Genomic DNA, 19,028 nt, shown 5'->3' with positions numbered 1-19,028 from the left:
ATCACTGGTGTGACTTCTCTCTGGAAAATTCTAACAATGGTCTCTGTCCTCAGGAGGCTCAAGAGTACCTAGGGAGATGACATACCTTTCATAGAATCTCGAAATACAAGTGGAACCAAATTTCAGAAGTGACAGGAGTTCACTGTGGACTCAGAGTAGCTCGAGGGACTCTGGGTCAGTGGAACTTGGTCGGGGACTCAAGGGTAGGGTGGGTTTGTGTTGGTGGAGGGCAGAGAGGAGGGCAGTGCAGAGAAGGAGCTTGGAGCTAATTGCAGGGTGGGGGTGGGGGGGATGGATGTCTGAGGGCAGGGGTTGGTTTTCGTTCTTTTTTGTGTTCCTGAACTTACGTAGGCTCTGGCACTTTGGGAGAACTCTATAAATGTTTGTTGAATGGAATGACATTTTTGTAACGCTTCAACCAGGCCTGATGTGTTAGAATGCATGTGAAAGTGCAGTCCCTTACCAGAAATAAGATTTTGCTGATAAATGATCATGCATACTCATGGAACCCGATGGGGGTGCTTTACTTTTCTTATTGAGTTGCCATCCGTCCACTCTGAGGCTGCTCAGGGTCAGGGAACTCCTCCTCAGACCTTCCTCCAGGTCCCCTAGTCTGTTTACTCCTCTGTTCTCCCTAGGTCCCATCTCCTTGTCAGTTCACTCTGTCTGGTTTTCCCCTCCATGGACTTGTGCTGGGGTTTCGGGTCCTGTGTGCCATGGGAGGGGGCTTTGGGTCTCTCAGGTCCCTTAATATAAAAGACCCCCAAGACAAACAGACTTTTCTTTTGTTCATATGGACAACTACTTAGAGCACACCTCCAGAACATTGTTTGTGCCAGCACAGTCCCTCTGACTTACAAAGACCCCACTCTGGGAAGAAGATAAGGGGAAAATGGGGAGAAAATATTATTCCACCACAGTTATTTGGTTTCTCCACTCTACAGTGTACTTAGCAGACATTCAGAAATATTTGTTGATCGATTCCATGATTGATGTTGCTGAGATGGGCCAAAAAATTCTGTGTTCACATTCATCAGTGTTTTTCTCACTGAACTGTAATGTCTGTCTTTGAATTGGGTTCCCCACATAACCTAGAGCTTTGTGATGGCATGGCCAGGTCTGACTCATCTTTCCTCTCCAGTACATAGGACATAGCAGGCTGTAATAAATATTTCTTAAAAAATAAAACTGAATAAGAAGTATACACCTACGCAGGTATGGGATGCCTGAGCAGCAGCACAAGTAGGAAAAGCAGTATCCTCACATCAGCTGAGGTGGTCTTTGGCTTTCTGCATATGGGTGTAGGGCCCAGAATGGGGAGGTAGGTGGTCCTGTGGCTCTGCTGCTCTGGTTAGAACACTCCTAGAATTTGGAGTTTCTGGCTGTGGTTGACACACTTCACTTGCCCACCGGAAAGAGACAGGAGGTGCAGGGACTTCAGAATATGTCATTTGGGAAGTGGCTGAAGGAAGATGGGAGAGGCACATGGTGGTTGTTTACAAGTGTTTGAGGTCTGTTTTGTGAAAAGGTATTAATCTTATTTCAGTGCCTACAGAGAGGAGGACTGGGATTGGTGAGTATGCATCAGACACATTGTGGCTCAGGATGAGAAAGAATTGACACAGTAAAGTTAGTTTCCTTGGAAAACTGCAAGTTTACTGGCAGAGTTCTGGCAGGGGCTGGATGTCTGAATATAACCGTCACTGAGTGTTTTTGAAGGTTACAAGGGCAGAGCTTGGCTTAGAGGCCTGGTTTCCCCCTAAGACCACATTTTATCAGGATGTATAAAAAGTGCTCTTTGAAATGTGACGGTATGATGCAGACTGAGCTCTGTCTGACAGTTACTTCTGGTCATTGTGGGTGGTTGTGATTCTCTTATCTAAACTGCCTTGGACGTCACGCCCTCTGCCGACCCTCCCCCTCCTTTACTGGTGAGAGTGGGAAGATTAAGTACATTTACTGATCATGGCCACAAGGAGGCAGCGCTGCCCCGTTGGTGTTCCTAAGACCTCTACGCTGATGTGGGCGAGTCTGAGAGGGGAGGTTAGGATTAGGAAGAGGGCGCAGATGAAGTGAAAAGGAAAACATTCTGTGTTTTGTTTTTGTTTTTCCCTGTGAAGTGACAGAGTTGAGGTGAGTCTGAACAATTTGGAGAGTGTCTCCCACTTTAATGTGCTTATGGATCACCTGAGGATCTTGTGTAAATACAGATCTGATTCTTCTGATGGGGCCTGAGATTCTGCATTTCTCATAAGATTTTGGACAATGCCTTGCTGCTTGTTGGTGGACCACACTTTGAGTAGCAAAGCTTTCGAGGTCATTTAGAGATTAAGTCTCACTTCACCTGATTTATGGATGAAAAGAAACTGAAGTCCAGAGAGAGAATGTGACTTGCCTGCAGTAGCCATAACTTTAGTGTGTGACTTTTTACATTTAAACCCAAGCTTCTGACTCCTAGTCCAGTTCTTGCTCCACTATATTGTGTGGCCCCCTTTACTGTTGTTAGTGGCATCTCTTTAGCTTAGGAGCCCAGAACTCCCATTTTCACCACCATCCCCTTTGGTCTTTGCTCAAAGGCTTCACTTTGGTTACTCCCTTACTCAAAACTTTCAGTAGCTCTTCTGTAACCACAAGACCAAGTTCAAATGTCTCTAACTAGTTTTCCTGACTATACAACACATGGTCCCACATTAGCAAGCTTACCTAACTGCCCTGTGTCTTAACCCTGTCTTTCTGCTATAGCAGTCCCTGCCCCTTCCTGTTCCCTAAATATACTGTGTTCAGTCCTCTCTCAGGGGTAGTGAATTGGCATGGGCTTTGGAGTTGGACATAGGTACTTTGTAATGTCAGATCCATCTCCGACCTTGGCAAGTTGCTTCACTTTTCGAAGGATCAGCATCCTCCTCTGAAATAACCCCATACTGTGGTTGAGAGGAATAAATAAAATAGCATATGCAAACCTACTCTCATTCCTGAAATCCCCTTCAAAACTAGCATCTACAGTGGTGCCTGACACCTGGTTCCCTGTGCTTGTGTTTCTTTTTGTCTCTGTTTTTCTAAGACTTAACTATTCAAAGGTCTAACCTGAATCCTGCCTCTTTCCTGAAACCTTTCCCAGCCATTCCTGACCTAGTTAATCCCACCCTTCTATAAATTATTTCACCCATGTGTTAGCATTTAATTATGTGCCAGCCCTCTCAGTGAGACTCCGTAGAGAGGTTTGAGGGATAATTGGCTGTGTAATAACTGAGGGATGATTGAGTTAATTCTTTGTTAGTACACCCTGTAAGTTTGAGCTGCCTTCTCCTTTGTCACTTATTGACTAACAGCAGCTCCTCCTACACCAGCAGCCCCAGATCCTGGTAGTTTGTGAACACTTTAGGGCTAGTTCTGGTCAGGGTCCTTCCTGCCTCTGGATTTTGGTTAAATTGATGTTTCCCTTTGCATGTTATCAGATAGCCCTTCCAAGGGAGGGGTTGATGAAATCTCTTTATGGAAACTCCAAGGTAATAACAGTAAGGAAGTTGAGCACAGTATCATTGCTTCGGCACCCTGGTAACAGCAGATGTGTACACTTTGCTATTTCCTGAAATTTACAGCAGGGTTCTTACTCTCTTACTTCAGAAGAGATTAAGGACAAAATACAAAGTGTGGAGGGCAAAGCTTTAAAGGCAGGTCATGTACCTCTGACCTCGACTCTGTGATTTATTCATTCAACCATACCTGGAAGTGTTCATGTTTGCATGTGTGGTGGTGTATTTATACCACGTGATCCATAATTCCTTCCCTCAGTGGCAATTAGAAGCTCATGTCAGGCTTATGTCAGTAAAATTATATGGTGTGTGCTTTCACTGAAGCTAAGGTTTCTCTGCGGTATGGAGAGAAAATAGACCAGGAGGGCTGGACACTTCACTGAGCCTCTGGCCTTTTCTTCTCATTGGACAGAAGTCTACTCACTCATCACTTTCTCAATGGGGGAATTTTTGGCCTTTCCTTTCCCCTACCATGTGTCCATGCCGAAGTCCAGGTATATTTATTTGTGCCTGGAACTGCCTATTCTTTTTAAAAGAGAGGCTCAAGGAATGTCTTCCTTGCTGATTTCCATGATTCTAATCTTCATTGTCTAAGCTGGTGGTTTCCAACCATGGTTGCTGGTTAGAATCACCTCCAGCGCATTAAAACCTACAATTGCCTATGCCTTATTCCCAGAGAGTCTGATTTGATTGGCCTATGGAGTGGCCCAGGCATTGGTAGTTTAATAAAGCTTCCGTGTAAAATAGTCACTTTACAGTGATGAAACCTTAGCCAAGTGTTCCAAGTTAACATCACCAGTAAGGAGAGAGATTGATCTGGGCCTGATATGATGGACTGAGAAGGCGCAGCATCACTTTTGTGGTGTTCTTACCAAAAGTGCATAACATAAATTTAATCATGAGGAAATATTAGGTAAACCCAAACTGAGGGTCGTTCTATAAAATGGCCAATACTCTCCAAATATATTAAGATCATGAAGGTAAAAGAAATTCTGAAGAACTGGCCCCGATTAAAGAGACTGAAGTGACAATACGACGAAATGTATTGTGTGATCCTGGATTGGATCCTAGTTTAGACAAAGGACATTACTGGGAATGGTGATGAAATTTGAATAAGATCCGTAGGTTATTTCATTGTATTCTATCAATGATAAGTTATTGATTTTGATAATTATATTGAGGTTATCTACAGCATTAATATCTAGAGAAGTTGAGTGACCAGTATAGGGGAACTTTGACTATTTTTGGAACATTTTGAATGTCTGAAATTATGTTAAAATGAAAAGTTAAGAAAAGAAAAGAAAGAAGCTTCCAGATAATTAATGAGTTGCCAGAGTTCAGAACCACTTGCCTAAGTCATCTTGCCTAATACTGTCAGAGTAATCTTCCTGAAAATGCTGTTTTGTCCTGTTCCTGACCTTCTAAAGCATTCCAGTGACTCCTATCATCTGTAGGATGAAGTTCAAATTCCTTAGGCTGCCAATCAAAGACCCTGTAGCATGGCCCCAGTCTGTTCCCTTGGTCTATGTAGTAAGACCTGAACCTGCGTTTTACTTTCTCATGTCTTAATTGATTCTAATTTTTTTCCTTCTTTCTATAATACCCTTGCCCTTTTGCTCAGCCTCCTGAGTTATTCTTCCTTCTAAGGCCCATTTCAGATCTTGTCTCTTCATCGAAGCCTTTTATGAGTATTTCTGCTAGAAGCAGTCATCTTTCTGTTCTTTGAATTCTGGTACGTAGGATGGTGTGGAGTGGAAACATGAGCTTTAGATTCAGAAATATGTCAGTCTGAATCCTGGTTCCATCTTTTCCCAGTTCTTGGATAAGGAAGAAGTTAATTGACTTCTTAAAGTTTTGGTTTCTCATTTGCAAAATAGGGATAATAATCCCGCTGTCAAAGGGTCACTGTGAGCATTAGGTGAGATGCAAACATAAAGGTCCCCAGCACACAGTAAGTTCTGTCCTTTTCTTGTGTGTAGCTCAGTGGTCCCCAGAGGGATTGTGGGTGGTGCAAAGGCTGTTGTCAAAAATTCCTGTGAACCTTTAAAAGATATTTGTGTCTGGTCATCCCTCAGCTGAGAGACACTCTTGAACTGAATTGAGTGCTTGGGGCTTTAAGGAATTCAAGTAAGATTCACCCCCTCACTGCCACCCACCAACCCAACTCAGTAAATAAGTGACCTATGGATAGAGGCATGTAACCCAAAAGAGGTAGAGGGAGGGGCAAATGGATGTCTAAATGGGAGAAAGCTGTGATGCCTCCCACACCCAGCCCTTTGCTCTAAGTCAGACAGCATTGAGGAAGTGTGACTCCTTAAACCATGAGTCCTTCAGAGCAGCCCTTCACTAATCCATTCCCTGCCCAAGTGATGTGTACATAGGTGAGTCAGGTCCCCTATGAGTTTAATAGTTTATTCCCTTCTCTGCTCCCTCCACCCACATGGCTCAGTGCTGGCTGCTGTGGTTTGACCCCAGGCCCCAGGCTCTAGTGGGTCTAAGAAGACAAGGCCAGGAGGGGCAGGCTGAGAAGGAAGTCATATGCCAGCAGGCATGGAAAGGGACAGGTGGGGTTGTCATTGTGCAAAGGCCACAAACTCTGGGTGTGTCTTATGACTGTTTCAGCATTTGGAATCTTCTCCCCTTTGTGACCATTGCAGGGACTTTGCTTCCTCCTGCTTCCTTCTCATTACACTGTCTTTCCCTAGTGCACCCCTTTTATGGCCAGAGAGTGGCTGTGTAAATAGCTGACAATTCAGTAAAAATGACTTTTCACGGAGACTGGAAACCTTAACATATTTCTTCCAGAAAGAGATTGAGGTTCATGAAAGCAAGCTTTTATGAAAGGATGTACAGTTGTGAGTGTGGTGTCAGGGAACAGGGGATTACTGAAACTCTTAATCTCAGGTTCGTGTGCCCGATGCGTGGTAAGCCAAATACTGAGACATCAGTGATTGGAGATGGAGAAAAGCTTATTCACATATCCCAAGACAAGAAGAAGGGAGCATATGGTATCAAAAACATAAAATGTGAGAGGAAGGGAGTTAAAGAGTAGAGCTTTCAGACAGAGGTCAAATTAATATAGACTGCTATATACGTAGGTTACTATATATGAACCCCATGGTAATCACAAACCAGAAACCAATAATAAATACACAAAAAACTAAGAGAAAGGAACCCAAACATAATACTAAAGAAAGTCATCAAACCACAAGGGAAGAGAGCAAGAGAAGAAGAAAGGAACAGAGAAGAACTACTAAAACACCAAGAAAAAAAAGTTAAAAAATGGCAGTAATTACATACTTATCAATAGCTACTTTGAACGTTAATGGACTAAATGCTCCAATTAAAAGGCATAACATGGCTGACTGGATAAAAAAACAAGACCCATATATATGCTGCATAGAAGAGACACATTTCAGACATAAAGACACTCACACACTGAAAGTAAAGGGATGGAAAAAGATACTGCATGCTAATGGCAGTGAAAAGAAAGCTGGGGTAGCAATACTCATATCAGACAAAGATACTTTAAAACGAAAACTGTAAAAAGAGACAAAGAATGGCACTACATAAAGATCAAGGGAACAATCCAGCAAGAGGACATAACACTTGTAAATATCTATGCACCCAATGCAGGAGCACCTAAATATGTAACGCAATTATTAACAGACATAAAAAGAGAAATAGACAGCAACACAATAATAATAGGGGACTTTAACACTCCACTTACACCAACGGTTAGATCTTAAATGACACACCAGAAGAGATGGACCTAGTAGATATATACAGAACATTCCATCTAAAATGGAAGAATACACATTCTTTTCAAATGTACATGGAACATTCTCCAGGTCTGATCACATATTAGGCCACAAAAGATGCCTCCATATATTTAAGAAGATTGAAATAATACCAAGCATCTTTTCTGACCACAACGGTATGAAAGTAGAAATCAACTACAGGAAGAAAATCAGAAAAGTCACAAATTTGTGGAGATTAAAGAAAATGCTACTGAGCAACGATTGGGTCAACGAAGAAATCAAAGGAGAAATAAAAAAATACTTGGAGACAAATGAAAATGAAAATACGGCATGCCAGAATTTATGGGATACAGCAAAAGCGGTTCTAAGAGGGAAGTTTATAGCAATAGAGGCCTATCTCAACAAACAAGAAAAATCTCAAATAAACAATCTAACAATGCACCTAAAGGAACTGGAAAAAGAAGAACAAACAAAGGCCTAAATCAGTAGAAGAAGGGAAATAATAAAAATCAGAGCCGAAATAAATGAAATAGAGACTAAAAAAACAATAGAAAAAATTAATAAAACCAAGAGCTGGTTCTTTGAAAGATAAACCAAATTGACAAACCTTTAGGTAGACTCGCCAAGCAAAAAAGAGAGAAGGCTCAAATAAGTAAAATCAGAAATGAAAGAGGAGAAATTACAACGGACACCTCAGAAATACAAAAGATGATAAGAGAATACTATGAAAAGCTATATGCCAACCAATTTGACAATCTGGAAGAAATGGATAAATTCTTAGAATCATCCAACCTTCCAAAACTGGATGAAGAACATATAGAGAATTTGAATAGACCAGTCACCAGTAAGGAGATTGAAACTGTAATCCAAAACCTCCCCAAAAATAGAAGTCCAAGACCAGACGGCTTCCCTGGTGAATTCTACCAAACATTCAAAGAAGACTTAATACCTATCCTTCTCAGACTCTTCCAAAAAACTGAGGAGGAGAGGAAGCTCCCTAACTCATTCTGTGAAGCTGACATTACCCTGATACCTAAACCAGACGAGGGCAACACAAAAAAAAGAAAATTACAGGCCAATATCACTGATGAATATCAATGCAAAGATCCTCAACAAAATACTAGCAAATCGCATACAACAATATATTAAAAAGATTATACACCATGATCAGGTGGGATTTATTCCAGGGAGGCAGGGATGGTTCAGCATCCACAAATCAATCAACTTCATATACCACATTAACAAAATGAAGAATAAAAATCACATGATCATCTCAATAGATGCATAGAAAGCATCTGACAAGATACAGCATCAATTTATAATAAAAAAAAACTGGTTAAAATGGGTATAGAAGGAAAGCACCTCAACATAATAAAGGCCATATATGACAAACCCACAGCTAATATCATCCTCATTGGTGAAAAACTGAAAGCTGTCCCTCCAAGGACAGGAACCAGAAAAGGATGCCCACTTTCACCACTCCTATTTAACATAGTATTGGAAGTCCTAGCCAGAGCAATCAGACAAGAAAAACAAATAAAAGGGATCCAAATTGGAAAGGAAGAAGTGAAACTCACAATTGGCAGATGACATGATTTTATATATAGAAAACCCTAAAGAATCCGCCAAAAAACTATTAGAGGTAATAAATGAATAACATAAAATTGCAGGATATAAAATCAACATACAAAAAGCAGTTACATTTCTATACACTAACAACGAAGCAGCAGAAAGAGAAATTAAGAATTAAGAATGTCTAAATCCATGGTAGAAATACTCAGAAGGTGTGTGGCTTCTGTCGTAGTTATCGTCCCTGGCGGTCTGGGAATGTGTTCTAGAGTTAAATGGCTTTGCTGAAAGCCAAGCCTAGAAACAGGCTTCAGGGGATGTCTTGCAAATAGCGTTCATCTTGCTAAAGGAATTCCCTGTTGTGGCCCGGGCCTTACTTTTGTCTCTGTACCGTCTTTATTTATAAGATGTAAAGAGACAGACTGAAGAAGGATGAAATAAGGAAACGAACGTGTAAATTAAGAGGGCAGAATTGGAACTGGCATGTCTAAGTTACGAGGAAGTATATATAAGTTTTAAGTGAACATAAAAGGACTTTAAATAAACAAAACAAAATACAGAGCTCTCCGTATATAGTGGGCTGCCTTGAGTAAATATCAGACTCTGTCCCAAGAAGCATTGAAGCAGAGTCACAAGAGATGGGTAGCATGGCCTTCTTTGCTAAATGCTTAGACTGAGGTTAGACTAAGTCACTGTAGAGAAAGGAGACAAAGGAGAAAATGGGCAAGAGTGAAAGAAAATGGGATGGCAAAAGGAAAGGATTGAAAGAATATTTACTGAGGGCTCATTGCATACCAGGCTGTGTGTGTAATACCTTAGGTATCTTTCTTTTTTTTCTTGAGGTAACAATGGTTTATAACATTATATAATTTCAAGTGTGCATCATTTTATTTCAGTTTCTGTGTGGATTACATCATGTTCACCACCCAAAGACTAATTACCATCCATCACCATACACATGTGCCTAATCATCCCTTTCACCCTCCTCCCTCCCCCACTTCCTCTCTGGTAACCACCAATCCAATCTCTGTCTCTATCTGTTTGTTTGCTGCTGTTGTTATGTTTTATTTATGAGTCAGATCATAAGGTATTTAACTTTCTCCCTCTGACTTACTTCGCTTAGCATAATACCACCAAGGTCATCCATGTTGTCACAAATGGCAAGATTTCATCATTTTTTATGGCCGAGTAGTATTCCATTGTGTTTATGTACCACATCTTCTTTATCCATTCATCTCTTGCTGGGCGCCTAGGTTGATTCCAAGTCTTGGCTATTGTGAATATTGCTGCAATGAACACGGGGGTGCATATATCTTTACGCATTCGTGTTTTCATGTTGTTTGGATAAATACCCAGCAGTGGAATTGCTGGATTGTATGGTAGTTCTGTTCTTAATTTTTTGAGGGATCTCCACACTGTTTTCCGTAGTGGCTGTACCAGTTTGCACTACCACTGGCAGTGTTTGAGAGTTCCCTTCTCTCTATATCCTCTCCAATACTTGTTGTTTCCTGTCTTGTGAATTATAGCCATTCTGACGGACGTGAGGTGATGTCTCATCATAGTTTTGATTTGCATTTCCCTGATAGTTAATGATGTTGAACATCTTTTCATGTGCCTATTGGCCATCTGTATATCTTCTTTGGAGAAATATCTGTCCAGATCTTTTGCCCATTTTCTAATTGGGTTGTTAGTTTTGTTGTTGTTGAGATGTATGAGTTCTTTATATATTGGATATTAACTCCTTATCAGATATATGGTTTGCAAACATCTTCTCCCAATTGTTAGCTTGTCTTTTCGTTTTGTTAATGGTTTTCTTCGCTGTGCAGAGGCTTTTTAGTTTGATGTAGTTCCATTTGTTTATTTTTTCTATTGTTTCCCTTGCCTGGTCAGACATAGTACTTGAAAATATGCTGCTAAGACCTATGTCAAAGAGCATACTGCGTGTGTTTTCTTCTAGAAGTTTTATGGTTTCAGGTCTTACATTCAAGTCTTTGATCCATTTTGAGTTAATTTTTGTGTATGGGGTGAGGTAATATGGTCTACTTTCATTCTTTTGCATGTGGCTGTCCAGTCTTCCCAACAGCATTTATTGAAGAGACTTTCCTTTCTGCATTGTCTGTTCTTGGGTCCCTTGTTGAAAATTAGCTGTCTACAGATGTGTGGGTTTATTTCTGGGCTCTCGATTTTGTTCCATTGATCCGTGTGTCTGTTTTTGTGTCAGTACCATGCTGTTTTGGTTACTATAGTTTTGTAGTATATTTTGAAATCAGGGAATGTGATACCTCTGGCTTTGCTCTTTTTTCTCAGTATTGCTTTGGCTATTTGGGGTCTTTTGTTGTTCCACATAAATTTTAGGATTCTTTGTTCTATTTCTGTGAAAAATGTTTGTGGAACTTTGATAGGGATTGCATTGAATCTATAGATTGCTTTAGGAAATAGGGACATTTAAACTATGTTAATTCTTCCAGTCCAAGAGTATGGAATAGCTTTCCATTTCTTTGTGTCTTCAATTTCTTTCAGCAATGTTTTATAGTTTTCAGTGTACAGATCTTTCACCTCTTTGGTTAAGTTTCTTCCTAGGTGTTTTATTCTTTTTGTTGCAATTGTAAATGGGATTGTATTCTTTTTTTTTTTTTTGTGAGGAAGATAAGCCCTGAGCTAACATCCATGCCAATCCTCCTCTTTTTTTTGCTGAGGAAGACTGGCCCTGGGATAACTCTGTGCCCATCTTCCTCCACTTTATATGGGACGCTGCCACAGCATGTCCTGACAAGTGGTGTGTCGGTGTGTGCCCGGGTTCCGAACCCATGCCACCAGCAGCGGAGTGCGTGCACTTAACTGCTATGTCATGGGGCTGGACCCGGGATTGTATTATTAATTTCTCTTTCTGCTGCTTCATTGTTAGTATGTGGAAATGCAACTTACTTTTGTATGTTGATTTTGTATCCTGCAACTTGACTGTATTCATTTATTATTTCTAAAATTTTTTTGGTGGATTCTTTAGGGCTTTCTATATATAAAATCATGTCATCTGCAAATAGTGACGGTTTCACTCCTTCCTTTCCAATTTGGATCCCTTTTATTTCTTTTTCTTGTCTGATTGCTCTGGCTAGGACTTCCAATATTATGTTAAATAGGAGTGGTAAAAGTGGGCATCCTTGTCTGGTTCCTGTTCTTAGAGGGATAGCTTTCAGTTTTTCACCAAATGAGGATGATATTAGCTGTGGGTTTGTCATATATGTCCTTTATTATGTTGAGGTGCTTTCCTTCTATACCCATTTTAACCAGTGTTTTTTTTTTATTATAAATTGATGCTGTATCTTGTCAGATGCTTTCTATGCATCTATTGAGATGATCATGTGATTTTTATTCTTCATTTTGTTAATGTGGTATATGAAGTTGATTGATTTTTGGATGTTGAACCATCCCTGCCTCCCTGGAATAAATCCCACTTGATCATGTTGATGATCTTTTAAGTATATTGTTGTATTCGATTTGCTAGTATTTTGTTGGGGATTTTTGCATTGATGTTCATCAGTGATATTGGCCTATAATTTCCTTTTTTTGTATTGTCCTTGTTTGTGTTTGGTATCAGGGTAATGTTGGCTTCACAGAATGGGTTAGGAAGCTTCCCCTCCTCTTCAATTTTCTGGCAGACTTTGAGAAGGATGGGTATTAAGTCTTCCTTGAATGTTTGGTAGAATTCACCAGGTAAGCCGTCTGATCCTGAACTTTTTATTTTTTGGGAGGTTTTTGATTACTGTTTCCATCTCCTTACTGGTGATTGGTCTATTCAAATTCTCTATTTCTTCTTGATTCAGTTTTGGAAGGTTGTATGATTCTAAGCATTTATCCATTTCTTCTAGATTATCCAATTTGTTGGTGTAAAGCTTTTTGTAGTATTCTCTTCTAATCTTTTGTATTTCTGAGGTGTCCATTGTAATTTCTCCTCTTTCATTTCTGATTTTATTTATTTGAGCTTTTTCTCTTTTTTTCTTGGTGAGTCTGGCTAAAGGACTGTCAATTTGGTTTATCTTTTCAAAGATCCAGCTCTTGGTTTCATTAATTTTTTCTACCATTTTTTAGTCTCTATTTCATTTATTTCTGTTCTTATTTTTATTATTTCCTTCCTTCTACTGATTTGGTGCTTTGTTTGTTCTTCTTTTTCCAGTTCCTTTAGGTGCACTGTTAGATTGTTTATTTGAGATTTTTCTTGTTTGTTGAGGTAAGCCTGTATTGCTTAGAACCACTTTTACTGTGTCCCATAAATTCTGGCGTGTTGTAGTTTCATTTTCATTTGTCTCTAGGTATTTTTTGATTTCTCCTTTGATTTCTTCATTGACCCAATATTTGTTCAGGAACATTTTGCTTATTCTCCACATATTCATGTTTTTTCTTCCCTTTTCTTCCCTGATTTTCTTCCCTTAGGGGATTTCTAGCTTCATATTGTTTTGTCAGAAAAGATGCTTGGTATTACTTCAGTTTTCTTAAATTTATTGAGACTTGTTTTGTGGCTTAATACGTGATCTATCCTGGAGACTCTTCCATTTGCGTTGAAAGAGAATGTGTATTCTGCAGTTTTTTGATGAAATGTTCTGTATGTATCTACTAAGTCCATCTGGTCTAATGTGTCATTTAAGGCCAGTGTTTCCTCATTGATCTTCTGTTTGTATGATCTGTCCATTGGCATAAGTGGAGTGTTCAAGTCCCCTACTATTCTTGTGTTGCTGTCTATTTCTCCTTTTATGTCTGTTAATAATTCTTTATATATTTAGGTGCTCCTACGTTGGGTGCATAGATATTTACAAGTGTTATATCCTCTTTTTGAATTGTTCCCTTTATCATTATGTAGTGCCTTTCTTTGTCTCTTGTTACAGTTTTTGTTTTAAAGTCTATTTTGTCCGATATAAGTATTGCTACCCCAGCTTTCTTTTCATTGCCATGCCTTCGCTTTCAGTTTGTGAGTGTCTTTAGGTCTGAAGTGTGTCTCTTGTATACAGCAGATATATATGGGTCTTTTTTTTTTTTTGGTAAGGAAGATTGGGCCTGAGCTAAGATCTCTGCCCATCTTCCTCTATTTTGTATGTGGGATGCTGCCTCGGCATGGCTTGATGAACGGTACATAGGTCCATGACCAGGATTCGAACCTGAGAACCCCGGGCCACTGAAGCAGAGGGCATGAGCTTAACCACTATGCCACATCTTTTTTGTGCATGTGTATGCATTACCCTCTTATCATGGAAATAGATGATAAAGTACTGAAATTTTGTACTTTTGTACAAAGTACTTTTGTCTTTTGACCTTGATATTAGCTTCACAGGTGGTTGATCTGCTACCTTTACTGTACATTTGCCTTTACCAGTGATTTTATTGTTTTTTTTTCTGATAATTCTCTTATTCCTATTTGTGGTCTTTTCTTTTCCACTTAAATAAGTCCCTTTAGCATTTCTTGTGAGGCTGTTTTCTTGGTGATAAACTCCTTTAGTTTTCACTTGTCTGGAAAACTCTTTATCTCTCCTTCTATCCTGAATGATAACCTTGCCAGATACAGTATTCTTGGCTCTAGGTTTTTTCCTTTCACTACTTTAAATATATCATGCCACTCCGTTCTAGCCTGTAAGGATTCTGCTGAGAATTCAGCTGATAGCATTATGGGGTTTCCTTTGTATGTAACATGTTGCCTGTTTCTTGCAACTATTAGGGTTCTCTCTATCTTTAATTCTTGACATTTTAATTATAATGTGTCTTGGTATGGGCCTCTTTGGGTTTATCTTGTTTGGTGCTCTCTGCACTTCCTGTACCTGAATGTCTGTTTCCTTCCTTAGGGTAGGAAAGTTTTCAGCAATTATTTCTTCAAATAGATTCTCTGCTCCTTTGTCCCTTTCTTCTCCTTCTGGGACACCTATAATATGGATGTTAGTGCACTTGATGTTGTCCCAGAGATCCCTTAGACTGTCCTCACTCTTTTTAGTTCTTTTTTCTTTTATCTGGTCAGCTAGGGTAGTTTCCTCTAGTCTTTTGTACATCTCACTGGTTTGTTCTTCCGTATCATCTATTCTGCTATTGAGTCTTCCCTCTTGTGAATTGTTCTTTTCCAGTATTCTTCATTTCTGATTGGTTCTTTTTTTGTGCGTGAGGAAGATTAGCTCTGCGGTAACATCCGATGCCAGTCCTCCTCTTTTTGCTGAGGAAGATTGACCCTGGGCTAACATCCGTGCCCATCTTCCTCTACTTTATATGGCATGCCGCCACAGCGTGGCTTGACAAGCAGTGTGTTGGTCTGCGCCTGGGATCCAAACCTGGGAACACTGGGCTGCTGAAGTGGAGTGCATGGACTCAACTGCTATACCACCAATTTCTTTTTTTATATTTTCCAGTTCTTTGTTGAAGTTCTCACTGAATTCATCCCTTCTTCTCCCAAGACCCATGAGCATCTTTATGACTATTAGTTTTTACTCTTTATCAGGTAGGTTGTTTATCTCTGTTTCGTTTAGTTCTTTTTCTGAGGATTTGTCCTGTTCTTTTATTTGGAACATATTCCTGTATCCTCATTTTGCCTCTTTCTCTGTGCTTATGTCTGTGTGTTAGGTAGATCAGCTACATCTCCCAATATTGGAGAGGTGACCTCATATAAGAGATGCCTCATGAGGCCCAGCAGCGTACTTCCCTTTCGTCACCAGTTCCAAAAGTTCCAAGAGTGTCCCCTGTGTGGGCTACATGTGTCCTTCTGTTGTGGCAGGGTTGTTCTTGCTGCTGGGGCACGGGAAGGTTAAGCTGTCCCCCTGGCCGACTGGTTGTAATGTTCAGCTGCATGCAGCTGCTATGGTCCCTTCAGTCACTTTATCAGGTGTGGGGAGCCCTAGCACACTTGGCTGCAAGATCTAATAGCACATTCCTTCTGCGGTTTTTCTGTTAAGTGAGTAGGCCCCCAGCGTGGCTGGTTGCTTGGCCCAGGGGCTTACAATTGCTGCAGGCCTCCAGCCTGCAAGGCTGTTGTTAGCTCTCTCAGGAGTGCAGCTGGGTGGGGCTGGCCTCAGACATGGCAGCACACAATTGTTTCAGGCATTGGAAGGTGGGGCCAATCCCCTATGTGGCTGTTTGAGAAGCACGGGTCCGCTGCAGCTGACAAGCCCCACTCCCTGCAGGCCCACACACCCCGTCAACACAGTCCTGCCCCCTGTGCACTCCCTGACACACTGAAGTGGACCCACTTGTCCCGCTGAAGAGGTCTCACACACTCTGCCAATGCAGGCCTGCCCCTTCTGCATGCCCTGTCCCTCACACACACCGTGCCCCACAGAGGTGGCCTGGCTTGCCCTGCTGCAGAGGTCACACACACCCCACTTTTGTGGGCCCACAAGTTGCCTAAGGGCTTGCTATTGGGTGGGGTCAGTCCCTAGGGTAGGCTGCCTGCCCTGGCTGAGCTGGATTAAATCGGTGCTCTAATGGGTGGGGCATACCCCTGCACTAACAGGCCAGGGGAAGAACTCTAATGTCATCTGGCAGTGTCTGTGTCAGCACGCCTGTACTAGGTCACAATAATTGCTGCTGCCAATGTCTCAGTCCCTGGGGACACAGTCCCAGCCTGGGGAGGTCTCACCTCTTGCTGAGATCTGCCCAGAGCCTATCAAGTGAGTCTCTTTTCACCAAAGGACTGTGCACCTTTCTCTCTTGTGATTTTAAGTTGCTTTCTGAAATGGGTAAATTTGTGCGTGGGCCCTTTAGAGCAAGCTTTTCTTTCCCTTCTATCTTATAGGTTTTCTGGGGGTATTTCCCCTTGTTGTTAATAGGCATAAAGCCAGATATTATGATGCTCATCTTGGTTGTGCTGAATTCAAAAGCTGCTTATTGTGGCATAGCTCTCCTGCTCACACACCCTGCTCCTCCAGGGAATGCTTTGTACCTTAAGATTGTTCTTGGCTGTGAAGTGCCATGGTTTAAATGTGGTTTTTTCCTCTCCAGAAAGGTATTTCTACCTCTTCCACTTTAGTCAGCACTGTCCTTTGTTGTGGGGGTTCTTTTGATCCAGTTTTCAGTTCTCTCTCAGGCGTAATTGTTCTAAGGATAGTTGTAAATTTGTTGTGTCCATGAGAGGAGGTGTGTTCAGAGTCCTTGTACACCATCATCTTCCCAGCAATCCTCATACCGTATATATCTTAACCTACTCTTTTTCTTTTTTTTGGTGTGAAGGATAAGCCCTGAGCTAACATCTACCGCCAATCCTCTTATTTTTGTTGAGGAAGATCGGCCCTGGGCTAACATCCATGCCCCTCTTCCTCTACTTTATATGTGGGCTGCCTTCCACAGCATGGCCTGACAAGCAGTGCGTAAGTCCACGCCTGGGATCTGAACCCGTGCACCCCGGGCTGCCAAAGCGGAGCGGCAAACTTAACCACTACGCCACCAGGCCGGCCCTGTATCTTAATGTACTCTTTTACTGTCATTTCCTAAAGGAGTAAGAGTTAACCTGTGTTACAGATGAGAAAAAAGAGGCTAAGGGAGGTGAAGTGATTGGTCCAGGGTCACCCATACAGCTACTGACAGAGCTAGTGTGTTTCACCTCAAAGCTTGTGTTCTTGCCTCTGTATCAGAAGAAAAGTGTAAGAGAAGGAAGACGAACCATATTTTTGTTGTGGGTAAAGTTTAGAAAAGGTACCTGTGGTAGGCAGAATAATGGCCTCCCCAAAATGTCCACATCCTAATCCCTGCAACCTGTAAATGTTACTTTATATGGCACAAGGGTCTTTGCAGATGTGATGATGTTAAGGATCTTGAGATGGTAAGAGTATCCCAGATGATCCAGGTGGAACCAATGTAATCACAAGCGTCGTTATAAGTGAAAGAGGGAGGCAGGAGAGTCAGGATCTGAATGTTGCTGCTTGAGAAAGACTCCACCAGTCCTCACTGGCTTTGAAGATGGGAGGGGTCTGTGAACCAAGGAGTGTGGGTGGCCTCTAGAAACTGGATCAGGTAAGGAATTGATTTGCTCCTTGAAATTCCAGAAGAAATACCATCCTGCTGATGTGTTGATTTTAGCCCAGTGAGGCCAATCGTGGGCTTCTGATATCCAGAACTGTAAGAACTGGAAAAAACATATAGTCTTTGCATTCCAGGAGGTTACAGTCTGCCACCCAGAAAAAGAGACTGGAAGAAGTATTCCAAAATGTTAAATAATGATTAAGTCTAGAATATGGTTGGAAAATGGAATATGGGTAATAGTTATTTTCTTATGATGTCGGTGCACGCCCGGGATCCGAACCCAGGCCGCCAGCAGCGGAGCGCACGCACTTAACCACAAAGCCACGGGACTGGCCCCATATAGGCTCTTTTAAATTCCCTTTGCTGGAGTTTTTCATAAGGAATCTCCAGATTGAACTTTTAACAGCTAAAAAGGGTAAGAAGGCTCTTGAGATTAAGAAGCCAATTCAAATATTTGCCATCTGATTCTGCCTGCAGTACCTATATATATTTGGGTTAATTTCTCTCTTCTTGAGGTTCCTGCACCTGCCAGGAAGTGACCTTCTTTACTCACCTGGTTAACCTGTCAGGAACTCTGCAAGTAGGTACCAGACTGTTTTTCCAAGGGGCTTTTATGGGCTCCATAAGGTCAACTTTAATTCCTTAAAGCTGTTTGGTCACATCTGAGTTTATGCATGTCTCTCTCAAACATGACATTTTAGTCAAAGCCTTGGTAATATCACAAATGTTTCATGTGAGAAAGAGCACAGTTTCTTATTGAATTTATGCAAGTAAATATATTGTCATGAAAGTCAGAACACTCACTGAGAGCTTCTGAATTCTGGAGGGATCAAGTTGGGAGAAAAAGTAACTGTTTCAGTTTTGCTTATAAAGATATAATTCACCAAATTGCTGTAAGTCATAGATAGCTTGAGAAAAGAAAAAAAATTTCCTTAAATCTGGAAAAACAAAAGATTAGAACAGGAATATTTCAGGCAAAAGTCATAAAAATTATAATCATCCTCATCAGTTCATGTAGTCCCATGTAATTAATTCCTTTTCTGCTTAAATCCAGTTTTCCATTAGTTCTCTTGACTTTACCTTATGATTGAGGGGGATAGTGTCAGCTATACTTTCAAGAAGTTTGCAAGGTTTTTGTTACTGCTTCTATTGTGTGCCTAGTGAAGTGTGTGCCTTGATCGCTGGA

The sequence above is a fragment of the Diceros bicornis genome, chromosome 34 (assembly GCF_020826845.1).
Source record: "Diceros bicornis minor isolate mBicDic1 chromosome 34, mDicBic1.mat.cur, whole genome shotgun sequence".
Taxonomy (NCBI): domain Eukaryota; kingdom Metazoa; phylum Chordata; class Mammalia; order Perissodactyla; family Rhinocerotidae; genus Diceros; species Diceros bicornis.
This window is presented reverse-complemented; position numbering follows the sequence as displayed.